The sequence below is a fragment of the Euprymna scolopes genome, chromosome 27, assembly GCF_053919585.1.
Source record: "Euprymna scolopes isolate OS-2025 chromosome 27, ASM5391958v1, whole genome shotgun sequence".
In the NCBI taxonomy this organism is placed as follows: domain Eukaryota; kingdom Metazoa; phylum Mollusca; class Cephalopoda; order Sepiida; family Sepiolidae; genus Euprymna; species Euprymna scolopes.
The window spans coordinates 81,772,048-81,790,030 of NC_136508.1; positions in this window are offsets into that span (position 1 = coordinate 81,772,048).

The following is a 17,983-nucleotide window of genomic DNA, read 5'->3' on the forward strand; positions in this document are numbered from 1 at the left end:
TTACGGTTAATTTTATCGTTGAACTCTTCAATTAACTGTCTGTGTTACTTCCGGTCTGTTTATCACTTAAACCCACAAATATTTTGAGATATGTTTGTGTTTTCCTTTTGTTTTCTGATAATCGTTTTATTTTCATCGTTTCATCATAATAATTTTATTGTAATGATTTCATCATAATAATTTTATTGTAATGGTTTTATTATTAGGATTTATTTTAATGATTTTATTATAATGATTAATTATAATCATTTTATTTAAATAATTTTATTTTCATGATTTTATTATAATGGTATTTATTATGATTTATTATAATTATATTATTATTATGATTTTACTATAAGGATTTTATGATGAGACTTTTATTATAATGATTTGATTATAATGATTATATTATAATTATTATTTTCCAATTATTTATTATATTATTCATTATAAATGGTTTCATTATCATAATTTTATTGTAATGACTTTATTATAATGATTGTTTTTATGATTTTATCAAAAGGATTTTTATAATTATTTTATTATAATTATTTTATCATAATAATTTTATAACATCGATTATACCATGATAATTTTATTATAATGATCTTTTTATAATGATTTTTTACAAGGATTGATTATAATAATTTTATTATAATAACTTTATTATAATGCTTTTATTGTAAGGATTTTAGTGTCATAATTTTATTATTATGATTTTATTATTATTTTATTATAATTGTTTCATTATAATTATTTTCCTATAAGGATTTTATGTCAATGCTTTTATTATAATGCTTCTATTGTAAGGATTTTATTATCATGATGATTTTATAATTGTGATTTTATTATAATAATTTCATATAATGATTTTATCATAATCCTTCTATTATAATGATTTCAGTAATAATAATTTTATTATTATGATTTTATTATATTTGTTTTATTATAATTGTTTCATTATAATTATTGTATTATAATGATTATATTATAACGCTTTTATTTTAATTATTTAATTATCATAATTTTATTATTATGATTTTATTATTTTGAGTTTATTATTAGGATATTGTTATTATGATTTTATTATTATGATTTTATTAAAATGATTTTTTTATAATGACATGTTTATTATGATTTATTCTTACGCATTCTAATATTTTATTATAATATTTTTATTATAATGCCTGTATTGAAATGATTTATTATTATAATTTTATTATATTTCAATTATTATTGTTTTATTATAATGCTTTTATTATGATGAATTATTATAATCATTATATAATAATCATTCGATTTAAATGTCTTTCTTATAATGATTTTTATAATGATTTAATTATAATAGTTTTATTATAATGATTTATAATAATGATTTATTAAACTTATTTTTCATAATGATTTATTATAATGATTTATTATAATGATTTTTAATGATTTATTATGATATTATTATGATGATTTTATAATGAATTTATTATAATAATTTATTTTAATGATTTATTATAATACTTTTATTTTATAATTTTATTATAATAATTCCATTAAAATGATTCATTATAATGTATTATTATAATGATTTTATTTTAATGATCTCATTATAATGATTTATTATAATGATTTATTATATAATTTTATTATAATGATTTTATAATAATGATTTTATTATAATGATTTTATTATAATGATTCAATATAATGTTTTATTATAATGATTTTATTTTTATGATATTTATAATGATTTTATTTTAATGATTCATTATAATGATGTATTATAACGATTTAATATTATAATTTTATTATAATAATTTTATTATAATGATTTTATTATAATGATTTATTATGATTATTTTATTATAATTATTTATTATTAGTGGATGTTTTAAACTGATTTTGCGGCGATAATTTAAGCTGGTTTTAAGTGAATTTGTTGATGTGGACTTTATTTTGCCTCCTCCATTTTTATTTTTTTTAATTGACGTTAACACTAGAATATTTTTATTAAAAGTCCAATAGGAGATATATATCATTATTGTCCACGACATGTAAGTTTCGTTGTTGAGTAATTTTCAGTCCGGACATAATTATTCAAAATTGTCACACGTTTCGAACTTCGAAACACGAGTTATTTATAACTTTATTCTGAGCGCTCTTCTCAATGAGGCCAATTCCAACCCTTACACGACAAGTATAAAAATAAACCCTATTTATTTTCTACCAGATCCTTTAAAGAGTCTTTAACAGATCACATAGAAAATAATTTTCCTTATTAGTTGAGATTAGCCGGTTTATTTCATCTAGCATTAAACGGTCCGTTCGAAAGCGTACTATTAATTAGTATTTCATTATAATTCCACAATCTTCACTGCTCACATGTTTAAGATTTGATGCTTTATAAAGTATTTTCAAATAAGATCATACTCATACTTATTGAATATTGTGTTTTAAAATACACAGAATGCGAAAATGCTTGAATACAATAAGTTTGTAACTAAATCCTTTTTAATATAACAATGAATTGAAAAAAATGAGCATTAAAACTAACGTGGTCATTCAATCAAAATTATACTCCAAAAACTTAAAATATCAAAATTTATATGTTCCTATTAATCACAATTTTCCATAAATCTTAATAAGTACAATTAGAGTTCTTGTCAACATTATATTATATTTAGAACGTTATCAAAATTGTAACAACAAAAATAATTTAGCAAGGCTTAAAACTATTGATGTGGAAATAATCACTTGTATGCTAGTTAATTTAATTATTAGTGAACAAACAAATGTTGTACAAGTAAGTATGTTGCAAATTTGAAATGAAAAAATGAAAAGCCTCAACACTTTTTTAAAAAACTTTTTGTTATGACTTCATATATTTTTTCATGCGAAAGTCTGAAATATGCTAAAGTGGTCCAAGAAATACACACATGTTTGACAGATTTTAAATTCTAATACTTGACTTAATAGTTGAGAGGTTCATTTCCTGCTATTCAACTTCGCATAAATGTATAAAATTACCCAACAAAAGAATAATAAATAAACTTGGGGATTAAATGTTATTATAATGATTACTATTTAATTAAGTTCACTTTATTAGCTGAATATGGAGCTGATGCGGTTTCATTTTGGTGAATAATGTTATAAGAATCTTAAAGATTATATCTCCAGTTATACACATTGTGTATAGGACAACCCCATATTTTGTTAATATATGGATTCCTTTGTAGGAATATACTTGTATGAATGAAAAGTATTAGAATTTACTTGCGGGTGTATAATAATTTCTTATTACCTTTGTAGTATGTCAGTTTTAGATATATTATACACTCATGGCTTCTACAAAATCCACGTATAAATTCTTTTGTGATATTTATATGATAATGAGGTGAAACCCTTACCAACTGAAAAGGAAAGCATATGCTTTGCATGTCGAGCATACACAGCTACCGAGATTTCAAAAATGGCTTCGCTTAATACTTGTAGACTTTTATAATTATATAATGTGGATAACTATTTAGCAGATGTGGAGATCACCTGACATAAATGAAGCTAAGGATGAAAGTAGTAAGTCGATTTTAAGAGAGCAGAGAAAAGTGCAAAGAGAAGACGGTGATGCTTGAAATCGGTTTGAAAGTTGGAATCCCTTTGTAACCTTTTTACTCATATCTGAGAACACATAGTATCTTCCTCTTGCAGACTTTACATGGTAATTTTATTCCATCATTAGTTGAAAGAAGAAAGCAATGTATAATTCTACATAGCAAGCAATAAGCCTTACCTTATCTCTTGTAGTAACAAGAATAAGACAAGTTAATTAAAGGATGTTATGAATATTTGAGATTTTATAGCCAGCCATTTGATACCGAAAGTTCTATTCCAAAATAAAGAGTCGTAATTGTTTTATTTGAATAATTTGGAAATTGGTCGTTATAATTGTATTTTATTTTCACCTCTATTTATTTTACAAACATTTCCTGTTCTATGCTCATGACTTTGATTAATAACAATCTGATGACAAACAGGGACAACAAAGTCTAAAGACACTTAAACAGCTTAGACCTAATACGTTGTTTGATCATTAACATAAGAAGTATGGCGTGGTTTGCTTGAAGCACTGTTTAACGAATAAAAGGTATTTTTGAAGATTAATATGCAGGAAGGTACAATCGTTATGGACTGATAAATAAATAAATTAATAATTCAATCATATATATATATATATATATATATATATATATATATATATAATGTGGATGGTACTTATTCCATATGTCCTTTCGGGTGTACAACCCATCTTCAGTGGAGGAACATATCTATCGAGAATGGATATGTTTCTCCGCTGAAAATGGGTTATACACCCGCAAGGGCCTATGGAATAAATATCATCCACAGTTGAAAATAAATCCAGGTAAATAAATAAATAAATATATATATATATTATTATTATTATTATTATTATTATTATTAAATTATATATTTATTACTCATTCATTTATTTATCTGCGCATAACGATTGTACATTCCTGCATTGTAAGTCTTCAAAAACACCTTAGATCCTTAACATGTTTTAGTCAATCACGGAATAAATGATTTTAATTTGTCAACATCTTAGGTACAGTTGTTTTGTAAAGCCTTTCCGATCAATTTGAAACATACATTTATATTCTGGGTCTCTGGAGTTATTAGTTTAGCTAGGTAATATACTTCATCTTGATTATGCCTCTTATTTACATGTGTATTCATCTTTGTTGCTGCCGCTGCTGTTTTATTTGTGAACAATTATAAGTTTGCACCAACCAGCTTCCGATTGAACCTATTTTAAGTACCTCTTGATTATTTTCAGTGTATTGATTTCAAAATCAGCATCAATTTTGCTCACAGCTGTTTGAAATTCTACTAGATATATTCCCCCATGTTTTACAAAATTTACTTTGCCGACAAGATCAGTCGTCCATTATTTGGTGTTTGAATAGTTTGTAGCAAGACGTCTGGATGTTTGTCTTAACCCATTCAGGATTTCGGATTAGAATATTGTCAGATTTACAAAATGTATTAAAACAACAGATCAGACTTAATTTATCAAATTTATTATGCCAAAAACATTAGGCGAAAATTTGCCAAACGATCGCGCAACAGTAACTGTTATATTATGATAAGTATCAGAGGATTTTATTGAAACTCGATCGTGCAAAACACTAAATCAATAAATATACCACTTATATTATGGTATAGCTAAGATGGAAGAACATTTGAGTTAGGAAATTATAATAACAAAACAGCCAATGCCAACTTTAGCAATCATTTGAATGTGCTTGAAAATATATCATTTTACATATGAATTCCAAAAATAAGTCTTTCATAACAATAACAATTAGATTTAAGTTGTTTTTGATTTGATAAAGTTGATGAGCTTTATTTCGTCTTTTGAAATCACATCCACGATTTTCAATAAATATTCATTTACAGTAATTACATTTTGTAAGTATTAAAGATAAATAATATTTTCTACATCATGGTAATCAATAGTCGTACCATAAATTAGTTTTTGTTTTTTTACATCCGCATTGAACAATATTACCCGCTAAATTTACATAACAGCTTAATTTTCTTTCTTTCTGCCTTACTTACCGGAGGTTGAACAAGAAAAACCGAAGTTGAGCAAGAAAAGTATAAACATTATTCGAAATATATATATATATATATATATATATATTTATTTATATATATATATATATATATATTTATATATATATATATATATATATATATATATATATATATATATTGTATAGATTGATTATCAGTTAAATGATGAAAAACTTTATTCCAAGAACGAAAATGCATGAAAAAATGATTACTTATGAAAACTGTTCATGACAAATATTTGTTGATATTAGATCTGAAGATGACTTTGTAGTTTGCAAGAAAGCAGTCACATGGTAATGTGCTTAGAAAATGGGAAAAGTCATTTCAGCTGAATACGGAAGCAATTTTATTAACAGCATTTTCATATGCAGGCAAGGATTTAAAACATTTAAGTTTAGTTACCAAGACTTAATTGTAATATGACGCCATTGTTAAAACAATTCTATAATAAATTCAGCTTCTCTAATAATCAGTGGTATCAGGGGGATGACTTGGTGGTTACCTCAGACATCCAATCATATTCAAATATTTTTACTGTTAAGTACAGTGCCACTTGGACGTAAGGGGTTGCTATTTGAAACCAAATCTGCATAGACACCATGTAGGGAGTTGTGCAGTGAGATGTCTGTCACATTACATTTGAACCGGGAAGAAATTTCAAAATTTGACAATCTAAGAAACTATTAAATTAGAAAGCTTCCCGGCATCTAAGGGTCGCTACAATGCAGGACTTGGATTCTGCTGTTCGAATGATGGCTTTGTAAAGAGATAGATGATGCTCTCCGGTGTGAGTAATTTTCCAGCACAGTAGATGAAGCCTAAGTTGTTTCAGCCCTTGCCTTATTCATTTGTATTCATTTGTTTTCCTTTCGTGTCTGTTGTTTCATCAGCAAATATACCCATTTCGGAGATAATTCATCGGTGAGGTCATTTATGAATACCAGAAATAAGAGCCTCTATAGAACACCCGTATTTATAGCATGTTGTTTTGACGTCTGACTATCGAGGACAACCTGGACTTTCTTCTTTCCTCAGAAAACTATTTTCATTTCTTATAATATTTATCACTATGAATATTTACTAGAAACCATACTTAGTTGCGTCCTCTCTGTATAGGGGTTTGTCTGATACCTAAATATTGGGATAATTTTCATTTGAAATAATCTCTGACCAAATATTAAAAAAGGGTGTACTGTATTTCAAGCTATGCAACACAGATCCGGAGTTGAGGACAGAGTCACTCTTTTTATTAATATAAGTCAGCTTTTAATTAAAATAAATTAATAAATCATACGCAATATAGGGCACATACATAAGATTGGTGCAAGAATAATAGCGTTCTTATATATATATAGTTGAACATCACAAAACGATATTATTTTGCACCAAGTTAATAAAATATGAAAAAAAGCAAAAATACTTACCGGCAGGCAAAATGTGAATATGATAAAATAGGATATAGTATAAAATGTGTCATCAACCTGTTTCTACACCAGGTGGGAAGAAGTAATAACTGGTGTATACTTCCCTATATTTAGAAGAAGCACTCCAGTTATAACAGAAGCTAACTAGGGTCAACAACCAGGCGTTGATGAAAACAGCCCTACCTCCTTTCTTCATCATGTGTAGCAAGAAAAATAAAATAATAGGCTAAAAAGGCCATGGATTGTTGTTTAAAAGAAATCATCACTACTCCAAATTTGAAGGCCTTGTCGGTGGGGCATTAGAATACACCGACTGCCCCCCTGCAGAGGATAAAAGTCCCTCAATGGGGGTCCTGGATATGACCTTAAACTATATCCAGTGGTGAGGCCCCAGCTTATGGGCTTTGGGGAGTGTGGAGCCATTGCTCCCAGGTCCACTCTGACCCGGAGTGGTAGTACCTGTTAGGGTCCCAACTATGGGTTAAAGAGAAACCGACGTGAAAACAACAAATATATTCTATTAAAAAAAAAAATCTTCAAAATCTTTGGATTCGGCATTAAATAACCCGAAAAGGGTTGATATGCCGTAAAAAAAAAAAACAACCAACCAATCCAAATTTGAAAAGAGAAGGAGAAATAAGACCTTTGTCGAGAAGATTAAAGAAACCGACCTCACTGAAAAAAAAAACTTGAGACTTGTACTTTAGCCCTTGGAATATTAAATCAAGAAGTTGGTCCTGGGCATAACTAGCGCATCACCTGACCTCTACACGATACTGCTAATTATTTTTGTTAGCAAATTCTTAAATAGTAACAACTTTTGTAAATCAATAGACCGGTGTGTGTAAAGAGCCGAAAGTATTCCATTAAACAGCTCCACTGCAAAAAAAAAAAAAAAAAAAAAAAAAAAAGGCTACGTAATCCCAAGAATTTATGAAAAGTCCGGAAAAGGGAAATAAAAGTTCCTATGTTATCTCTATATACCTGCATCGGGTCGGCTTGCAGTAAACAATCGTGCCATTAAATGAAAGCTGAACTCGTTTTAGTAATGGTGCAACATCTGATTTTATGGGAAAGAAGTCTTCAAATTCGTGAATCTATCACGTGACGTAGATTTAAATGCGAACACGTGGCAGAAACGTGTGGAAATATCTTTTTTTTTTCTGTAAAAGAAATTTATCTAAAATTTCCCCAGATCCATAAAAATTTATCCAAGGAATCTTTTCACGCTCTTGAAATTGTTCCTTGTGTTTATGGGACTTAATTTTTTTATAAAATAACGGAAGGAAATAATCATTGTTAAAAAAATGAATTTTAATGAGTTTGGTAGGACTTTCTATCATAAAAAGGAAAAGGATGATCTCATAGGAATGCAGACAGGGGTGGGCAGAACACGTGACTGCACTATCATTGGTATTCGCAATAAATCTTGACTTGTTTAACTTCAATAAAAAGCAAATGATACATTTTGTATAGAGGTGATGAGTTGTGTTAAAACAATATTTTTCGCAGGTCATTCGAAAAAGTAATGATGTTTTTTATGATGAGTTTTAATAAGTTTTTATTATTAAAAATTATTACTTATCAAGATAAAAAGCCACTTGAGGATAATGGTTCATCAGATGGATTGGGTGTTAGTTGAAAAACAAGGATAATATGCAGCACTAAAGTAAGAATGGTAGTCGTAATCTATGAACAACATAATAATCAAGATAATTATAACTTAAATATTTACTGCAATACATTAATTTCTGTTTCTGAATTTTTGAGATGAGGATATGTTATTTGTATTCATCGGACTACTGTTCTCATCTTGAGTGTGATTTTCACAACATTTCTGTCGATGTAACCTCCGACCTTCTTCAGGTGTATCTTGTTGAATACGGGAATATTTTTGTCAAACTCCGGAATTTGAATGAAATTTCGAGTGGAACCTTTTATTTACTTCACGGGGGTAGCATGCTCTTGTTCCGTCAGCCATGATTGAATAGAGATCCTAAATAATTCGCAATTGTGTTTTTGGTCGCCCACACTGAGGATTGAACCTTCAGCCTTCAGGAGTGTATTACTTTTAAGTTCAATCCTCAGTGTGGGCGGCCGAAAAATATAATTACGAAATACTTAGGACCTCTATCCAGTCATGGCTGACAGAACGAGAGCATACTACCCCCGTGAAGTAAATAAAGTGTTCCTCTCGAAATTTGTCCCAATTCGACAGAAACATTTCTGAGTTCGACAAGATACACCTGAAAAAGGTCGGCGGTTACATCGTCCGAAACGTTGTGAAAATTACACCCAAGATTAGGACAGTAGTCCGATGAATCCAAATAATACGGATGATAATTTCTATATTATATTTCTCCTAGTCTGTCTGACTGTTTGTCTGTGTATTTACCATTTTCTTGTAAACAACTGAACCGATCTGCCTGGAATTTTTTATGGACTAACGTATTGATTAGATGCCACGAACGAGACCTTATGGTATCCAGCTGATGGAAGAGTAGTTATTAATAGGGACGTATAAGAATTAATCACCACAATCCAACATTTACTCGATAGGTATACTCGCAAATGACTGAGCTGATCTGGCAGATCTTTCGTATAGACCTATGTGATGGGAAGTAAATATGATGGTATCCGTTCGATGTAAAGTAAGGGATTAATATGGTTAAATATGGATTAGTATTCATTAAAATATTTAGCACACATTTTACTATATTCAACAATTAATTTGACATAGTCAATTATTCTAATTCAATGGTATAGAGCGTTTGTCCGTTTTTAACGAACTAAAAGGTCTTGTTAATGATTAAATATAATCAGAACGATAATAAAATAAAATAAGACATATTTTAAACAATAAAGTTACTAGACAATTATGAAATATAAGATGATACTATAACTATATAATTAGTGGAATTATTAATTTGATTACTTCTGCTAATGTTCGATGACAAGTATTTTCTGATATTACGTTTGAAGACGATTTCACAGAAAATTAGCCCTGTAGTACTCTGTTCTATGAATGGAAAGCCTTTGAAAAGAAATTATGTTCCGGCAAATATGCTTTATGCTAGATATATGGAGGAAGAAAGAAAGGTGGTTTTCTTTGTAATATATGAAAGAGTTCTTGCTGTGAATGTCTTACAAGAAATATAGATTTAAACTCAGTCGAGCACCTTTCATGGGAATAACGATGTAGTAAAGAAAGATTAGAATGTCTGTTCTGAATGGACAGGTGAATGCAGCTACTGAGGCAAAAAAAAATTGTAACATTATTTTTGATGGTTTTGTGTCAAATTGCGTCTACTGTACATAATAATAAAAGTTGAACTTGGACAAGCATTTCATGATAAATCATGAAAATATCGATAAAAATGCAAGATTTATTGGTTTACTGACCGAGTTAGAGTTTTATAAAGTAATGGAAAATGACTTGTAAGTTAAAAATGTTCAACTTCAAAATTTGAAAGTTCCTTTATTTAAATCTTGCCCAATGTTTAGTATGATGTGGAGTAGACCCAACATGACATAAAACCACAAAAAACATGTTGCAATTCTTTGAAGTTGGGGTATTTGTGTATTATATTAACATAAAAAGAAAAATGTCGAAAGAGACAGACCACTCCACTAGATTTCAGAATCTATTTCGTATCCTGTCAAAGAAGAATGAGTTCACTGAGCACCACGGACCCAAAAGTGTGACAACAATGCTCCACTGTATGACTTGACTATTATACGGATGACAACTGAATGACTGAATTACCTCTTGCCGACCTCAGCAACAGATTAGATACATGTATTGCATGTGATTCGTCTTTAACGTAATAAATGAGGAAAAATTTTAGTAATATTACATTCTGATAAGTTAGGGTGATTAACGACACAAACTGATAACCTTGATCTACCAGGTTCAACTACAGGTCGTTCCGCAAAACTCTTTTACGTCGAATGCTGATAATCTGTATGCGGTACCTCATATAAGTGCCTGATATCTTTCTAGAAAGAATTCTAACTAGAAAATTATCAGGGGAACCAATGCTGATAATGAAACTATCTGATTCACACAAAAATGAATGAATCAAAATTACTCTCTTAAAATGATTAACAGAAAAATTGTTGATTAATACTTTCAAACTTGTTGAATCCATCTTAATCCTCCGATGGCGATTAAAGCCTTAAATTATTAAAGATTTCAAGTCTACCATCATAATATGCTCCTTAGTACCAGCATCCAGAATGGACTGGTCAAATTTCTGCTTGCAATTCAGTATCCGTGTTGTTCCAGGTGTCTTATACTTTTACATATGTTGATTTTAATCAGCAAAAATCTCGCATCTGAATTTGTTATTAAGTTCATACCATACAGGTGTAAAATATAACACTACCTGCAATGGGAAACAATTTCCGGGTTCGCCAGGTGTGAACACTTTCTTATAAAGCGTTGTAGTAATTTGGTTTCCAGTCGTATATGATGTTAGTGTCAATAGCCGTCTCTTTCACAGTATACTTAATAGTTTCTCATTCCTTTTGTCTTCATTTTCTCATTGTTCTTCTTATTTACTCACTAGGAGTATTCACACAAGCCATCCTCAAAGATTGTTCTTTGAGAACGACCTGTGGTGTTCTCTGGAGACTGGGTGACAAGTCTTCCCAGATTTTCAGTACTCGCCATCTCTTTCGATAACTTTTGCAAATTGATTTGCGTTATCGCAACAGCTGCTTACCATTTATTACTCGTTGGCCGCGACCATTGGTCTTCACTGGAATTTGGATGATAATAAGCCTCCAGAAGGTCCCAGTCTTCTTTGCAAATCTCCAGCGGAGGTCTGGTTAGTGCGTTCTCTCCTCGGTCTTCCCTTCTTGACCCTCATTATTTGGTGTGGTCACTATTTATGGTGACACTCACAAAAAAAGTGGACGCGTATTATTATTATTATTAGTAGTAGTAATAGTAGTAGTAGTAGTAGTAGTAGTAGTAATAGTAGTATTTTTAGTAGTAGTAGTAGTAATAGTAGTATTTTCAGTAGTAGTAGTAGTAGTAGTAATAGTAGTATTTTCAGTAGTAGTAGTAGTAATAGTAGTATCTTCAGTAGTAGTAGTAGTAGTAGTAATAGTAGTATTTTCAGTAGTAGTAGTAGTAATAGTAGTATTTTCAGTAGTAGTAGTAGTAGTAGTAGTAGTAGTAATAGTAGTATTTTCAGTAGTAGCAGTAATAGTAGTAGTAGTAAAGCGTTGTATTAGATTGGTTTCCTGTCGGGTATTCCCTAGTGTCAATAGCCGTCTTTTCGAGAGTAATCAATCTCATGGATATTTTGTATGGACCTTGAAGCTCTCTGGCTAGTTGACGATCTAGAAGGACGTTAACTTCTTGATATGTATTATAATATCTGGTTTCCTTGCTTCGATGCTTTTATATGTTTGTACATCCATGCCTCATAGGATTTATGGTTACTGCCTTCTGACTTATGCATTGTTCTAATTCTTTTTTGTGTCACACAGACCAGCCCCCTTCATTTATCTTTGCTTTCCACGTAGAGTCCGCCAGTATAATCATTTTTTTTATAATGCATCGTGTACGAACAAAAGTTTTCTGATCTTTCGGTCAAAATGACTCAGTTCTCCTTGATCTTTGATACAGTCTATGAATCATATAGTGTATTTAACTAGTGATACTGCCCATATATATATATATATATATATATATATTAAGTAATGTGATTTATAATTTAAAAGTTTTAAAATTTTTAAAATTTAAAAATCAAAATTTAATTAAATTAAAAATCAGTTTCATAAGAAGGAACAACAACAAAGTCAATTATCTGTACGATCGTTTCGGAAATCCGTGCTTTTTATTTGTGGTATACATGAAGTCACGTAGAATAATTATACATAGTTTTTTTGGTAAGCACGGTCTCCTCATCAGCAAATTTAGGAGGATTTCTATTGAATTGAAAAGACACCAAAAATAAACCTAGCATTAAAAGTAAGGCAGATGAATCTGAAAAATTGAAGTAAAAGGTTTGGATATAAAATTTATAAGAAAATTAATAAGGAAATTGGTATAGGTTAGAGATAGAAATGAGTAGAAAAAAAATATATATTTTTGAATTTACATAATAAATTTGATTTAAAAATATATATATATATATAATTACCTTTTGGTTTTCATTTTTTTGAAATCAGGAACTGTATTTAAAGTAGTCATTTAGATGTTTGCTATAGCTTTTTATTTTATTGAATGATGAATTTTAAAAGGGCGACGCTCGTGCAGTAAATTGTTTCCGTTAGCGTATTTTGATTTAGAGACGCCACAGTTAATATCTATAGAGAGAGAGTTTTTTTTTTTTTTTTTTTTTTTTTTTTTTTTTTTTTGCAAGTTTTTAAGGGGAGATAATTGTCATGGCTTTATTTATTATTTGATTTACGAGTCTAAGGGCGGTAATTGGTTTAACTTAATATAATAAAAAAAAAAAAAAAAAAAAAATCTATTTTTACTAATGAGTAATTTTTAATGATTTAAGGTGGTTTATATTTATTAAATTTAAACCAACGTTTATGATTACACGATAGAAGCTCGTGTCTTGAATTTACTAGTTTGGTTGTGCTTTTTATATCTTCATATTTTAAAATTTTTACGGTTTCTTTTGTACATAATGTACAAAATTTATCTCCTGGTTTATATGATTTGCAAGTCTCAATTATTTGCCATTTTAAGTTGAAAGAAATATTGTTATTTTTTAGTTGCCAAATATAGTTGGATAGAGTAGTTTGGTTTGATAGAGAGTTATTTTTAAAAGAATGTTTGTGCGTTGAAATTCTATGTTTTATTGGGCCAGATGTGGAACCAATATATATTACCTCTTGATTATTATGATTATTTTCCGTTAGGTCTATTGTTGGATTATAATGTGGTGGGTTGGTTAATAATTGATCGGTAGATTGATTTAAGTTGGTGTTATTATTTAATTCGGTAGTTGAGTTATGGCTGTTGATAGGTTCTTGTATATTTGGAGTTTTTGATACTGTGCAGCTATAGATAACATTTTTAATTTTACATGAGCCTTGTAGGGGACATTTATTTTTTCTTCTACAGTTACAGTCCGATGTATTTTGTATAGTTGCATTTTGTAGTTTATTAATTTTATTATTATTAGAGCTAATTATTTTCTGATGAAGGTTAGGCATAGTAGAGTAAGAGACTTTAATTGTGTTCTTATTGAAAATCTTATTATATCTATGGGGGGGCTTTAAAGTTCTTATCTAATATTTTAAAAAATTCTCTAGCTATGTTTGTTTCTAGGTTTTTGGAATACGGGGGGTTGAACCATAGGATCTCCTTGTGTCTATTCTTACGTTTGCGGGTTTTAGTTTGTTGTTTATTTATATTATTATCTAATATTTGTAGTTTGGTTTTATCTTTTTTTGTCTCCTGGTTATTTTTCTTAACTCGTATACGGGAAGACATTGCCATATTATATGTTATTACGCTCTTAATAGGTTTATTTTTAATGCAGTTTATGTTTCTATCATTTTCATTTATGAATTTAATTTGTGAATTATATCCAGAGTTTTTAAGGGCTTCATTATAGTATTTTTCATTTTTGGTAAATATTGATTTAGTAGAAGACAGTCTAGAAATTCTTAGAGCGATATTGGGAACTATTGATTTTAATATTGATTTAGGGTGGTTTGATTGATTGTGGACATATAGAAGTGATTGGTTAGGTTTATGGTATGGTTCAAAGGTAGAATTTTCAAGATTTAAGGTTATATCTAAGAAATTAACAATTTTTTTATTAGGGTCGATTTTTATACTAAGTCCATAATTTTTAAATAATTTATGTAGAGCTTTAATTGCATTTTCATAATTTTTATTAGTAGAATTCGTTATGAAAAGTGCATCATCTCTATATAGCCCTCCTTCAAGTTTGAATTGTTTATGGAGTATACAATGTATTTCATTTAAAAGGAAAAGGCCAACTAGATCAGTGACCTGAGTCGAGTCCGTCGATCCCATTAAAATGTTGAAGTGGTTAGGGGTATTTTTCCTGGTCCAATATTTATTATCAAATGTTATTAAAGACTGTCTAGCTATAAGTATTAGTTTAGTTTCGTCTTGAGTTATATTAGTTAATTTTCGTGCCATTAATAGAGATTTATTAAGTAGGATAGGTGATATAGATTGGTAATATGATTCAATGTCAAAAGAAAGAAATTTAATATTATTTTTATTTTGAATATTAGAAAACCAGTCGATTACTTGGTTTGAAGATTGCCATAGTGGGTATTTTATTATGGATTTAATTTTGGGGATAATTCTATCTAATATGTTTTTACTAACCAGTCCTATATCTGATTTCGAGGGGCAAATGAGTCTAATAGTAGGGTTGATATTGAAGCTGTGTTTGTGGTCTTTTAAAGTAAATCTCGGGGTACCTGGTACTGTTATTTCTGTGTATTTATCTATTTTAAGTTTAGTTAAAATGTTTTTTGCATCATTATTTATTTTATTTAGTGCTGATTTATTAGTAGTTTTATAATTTTTATTAAGTTCTTTATATATTAGATTTTTATATTGTATATAGTCCATTGTGTAGAAATTTCCAGTTTTATCTGCCGGTACTATGAGTTTATTTTGGTGGCTTGTAGAAATAGATTTTGAAAATTTATTTATTTTTTTAAGTGTTGGAGTGATATATTTTTTATTTTTCTTAAACTTAATATTTTTAATCAGGTTGATTAAGTCATTTTCAAAATTTTCAGTGTCTATGTTTCTCTTAGGGTTTTTGTATGTTTTTAGTCTGTAGTATTTCGCTGCTTTTCTTTCTTCATTGTCTTGTCTGAGGATGGTTTCTTTTATTTCTCCAGGTTGGTGGTGTATTGGTTCTGTGGTTTCACTTTGGTAATTATCAAAATGGTAGGCTTTCCATCTCAAGTTCCTTATAAATGTATTTATACTTGTAATTAAGCTGGTTATAAAGGTGTCTTTAGGGGGTATGGGGATGCATTTAGTTGATAATTGTATGTCCTTCTTATGAAACATATCTACAATTACGTATATAAACTCAACCTGTTATAGGGAGCTGATAATTTAAAGGAGATTAGAATAATAGTCTAAAGAGCTAAGTGTATTTTAATGTAATAGTGAAATTACTAGTTTAATTAAAATACAGGAAATGCTCGTTGTAATTTAGATATATAATAAGTTACTAGAAACTCAATTATATTGTAGGAAGTAACAAAATGTATATATATATATATATATTTATATATATATATATATATATATATATATACATTTTGTTACTTCCTACAATATAATTGAGTTTCTAGTAATTAGGTATTTTTCCCCATTTTACTTTATTACTGCTGATTTGATAGTGTCTGCTTTCAGAACTCCAAAATATTTGAAGGTGCCATACCCGCCTAGTGTCTTAACTTCCTCTTTTGTTGGGTAGTTCCATACCTTCTGCTGTCTGCAGTTTTCTCTTCTTATAAAAAAAAAACAGTGGGTATTTTTCCATTCTGAATTCCATCTGGATACCCTAGCTGAAGATTATGAGTATGTTTATTAGCGTCTCTTGTTTCTTTCTGCTTCTGACGAAAAATGTCAGGTCATCCATATACATTAGGTGGTTCATTTTTTCGTCTGTATTAGTAAACTTGCATCTGAACTGCTAAGGGTAAGAATTTCAACAGCTGGCGGAGATGCAGTTAGGTGTGAAAAGAAGAATCTTGCATTCTTTATGAAAACATATTGAAAATTAAAAACCGCAATGTGAGAATTAACGGCATGGGATAGCATTGTATATGAAAATAATTATATATATATATATATATATATATATATATATATATATATATATATATATATATATATATATATATATACACACTTAGGATTGGATGAAGATCAATAAATGTTCTGCCCTCCCATATTTTTATTGTCATCGAAATCGGTGAAATCGATCGCCTGTTTTTACTCAAATCGATTGATTATCTGCTTTAGTAAAGAAACCCTCGCAGTGTAAAGGGTGTTAGCTTCACAGCCCCCCCCCCCGCAGTGGCATAATCTACAATACATTGTAGTATACATTGTACTCTAGAGAATCTACTGTTTATTTTATTAAATTAACCAGAAACAATAGCTTCAGTAAAAGTTTAAAATGCAAAAGTAAATTATCATGATCTAATATTGGATCTAATTCAAAATAATTTTACTATTTAGCACATAAAAAGAAAATATATTAAAATATAATTACATCTTTTTCAGGGATATAGATAAAGAAAATAGAGGAAATAAAAGTAGAAACAATGAAAGGATATGAATTTATAGTATCCGGGTGTCGTGCTAATCTTTGTATGGAGTGGTCTATTGTGTTTAGAGTCCAACTTTGTTGAATAAATCCACATTTTAGGTAGATTCCGATTTATTATAAAGCATTCTTGGTCCTTACTTTTATTTCCTGTATTTTTTAATCTATGTCCCTAAAAAAGATGTAATTGACTTTGAATATATTTTCTTTGTATGTGCTAGATATAGTAATTATTTCGAATTAGATCTCCTCGAATGAGCCTACATCGAAAACTTTTGAATTATATTCTTTATTCAAACAATAAATTTCTGTTCTGAAAAATTATACTTTTTAATGAAATTCAAACAAAAAAATCTATCTATCTATCTATCTATCTATCTATCTATCTATCTATATATATATATATATATATATATATATATATATATATAAATATAAGAGAAATATTTTTTCGAGCGCGCCCCTGTCTTATCAAGAAACTAAATATTGATTTTCTGAAATTATTTTATTTGGTGCGCGCCCTTGTCTTATAAAAGAATCTACAGTTTATTTTATAAGCTTGGCCTTTCTGCTTGTCTAGTAATTAAAGTTCCCATGAATACGTATGATGTTA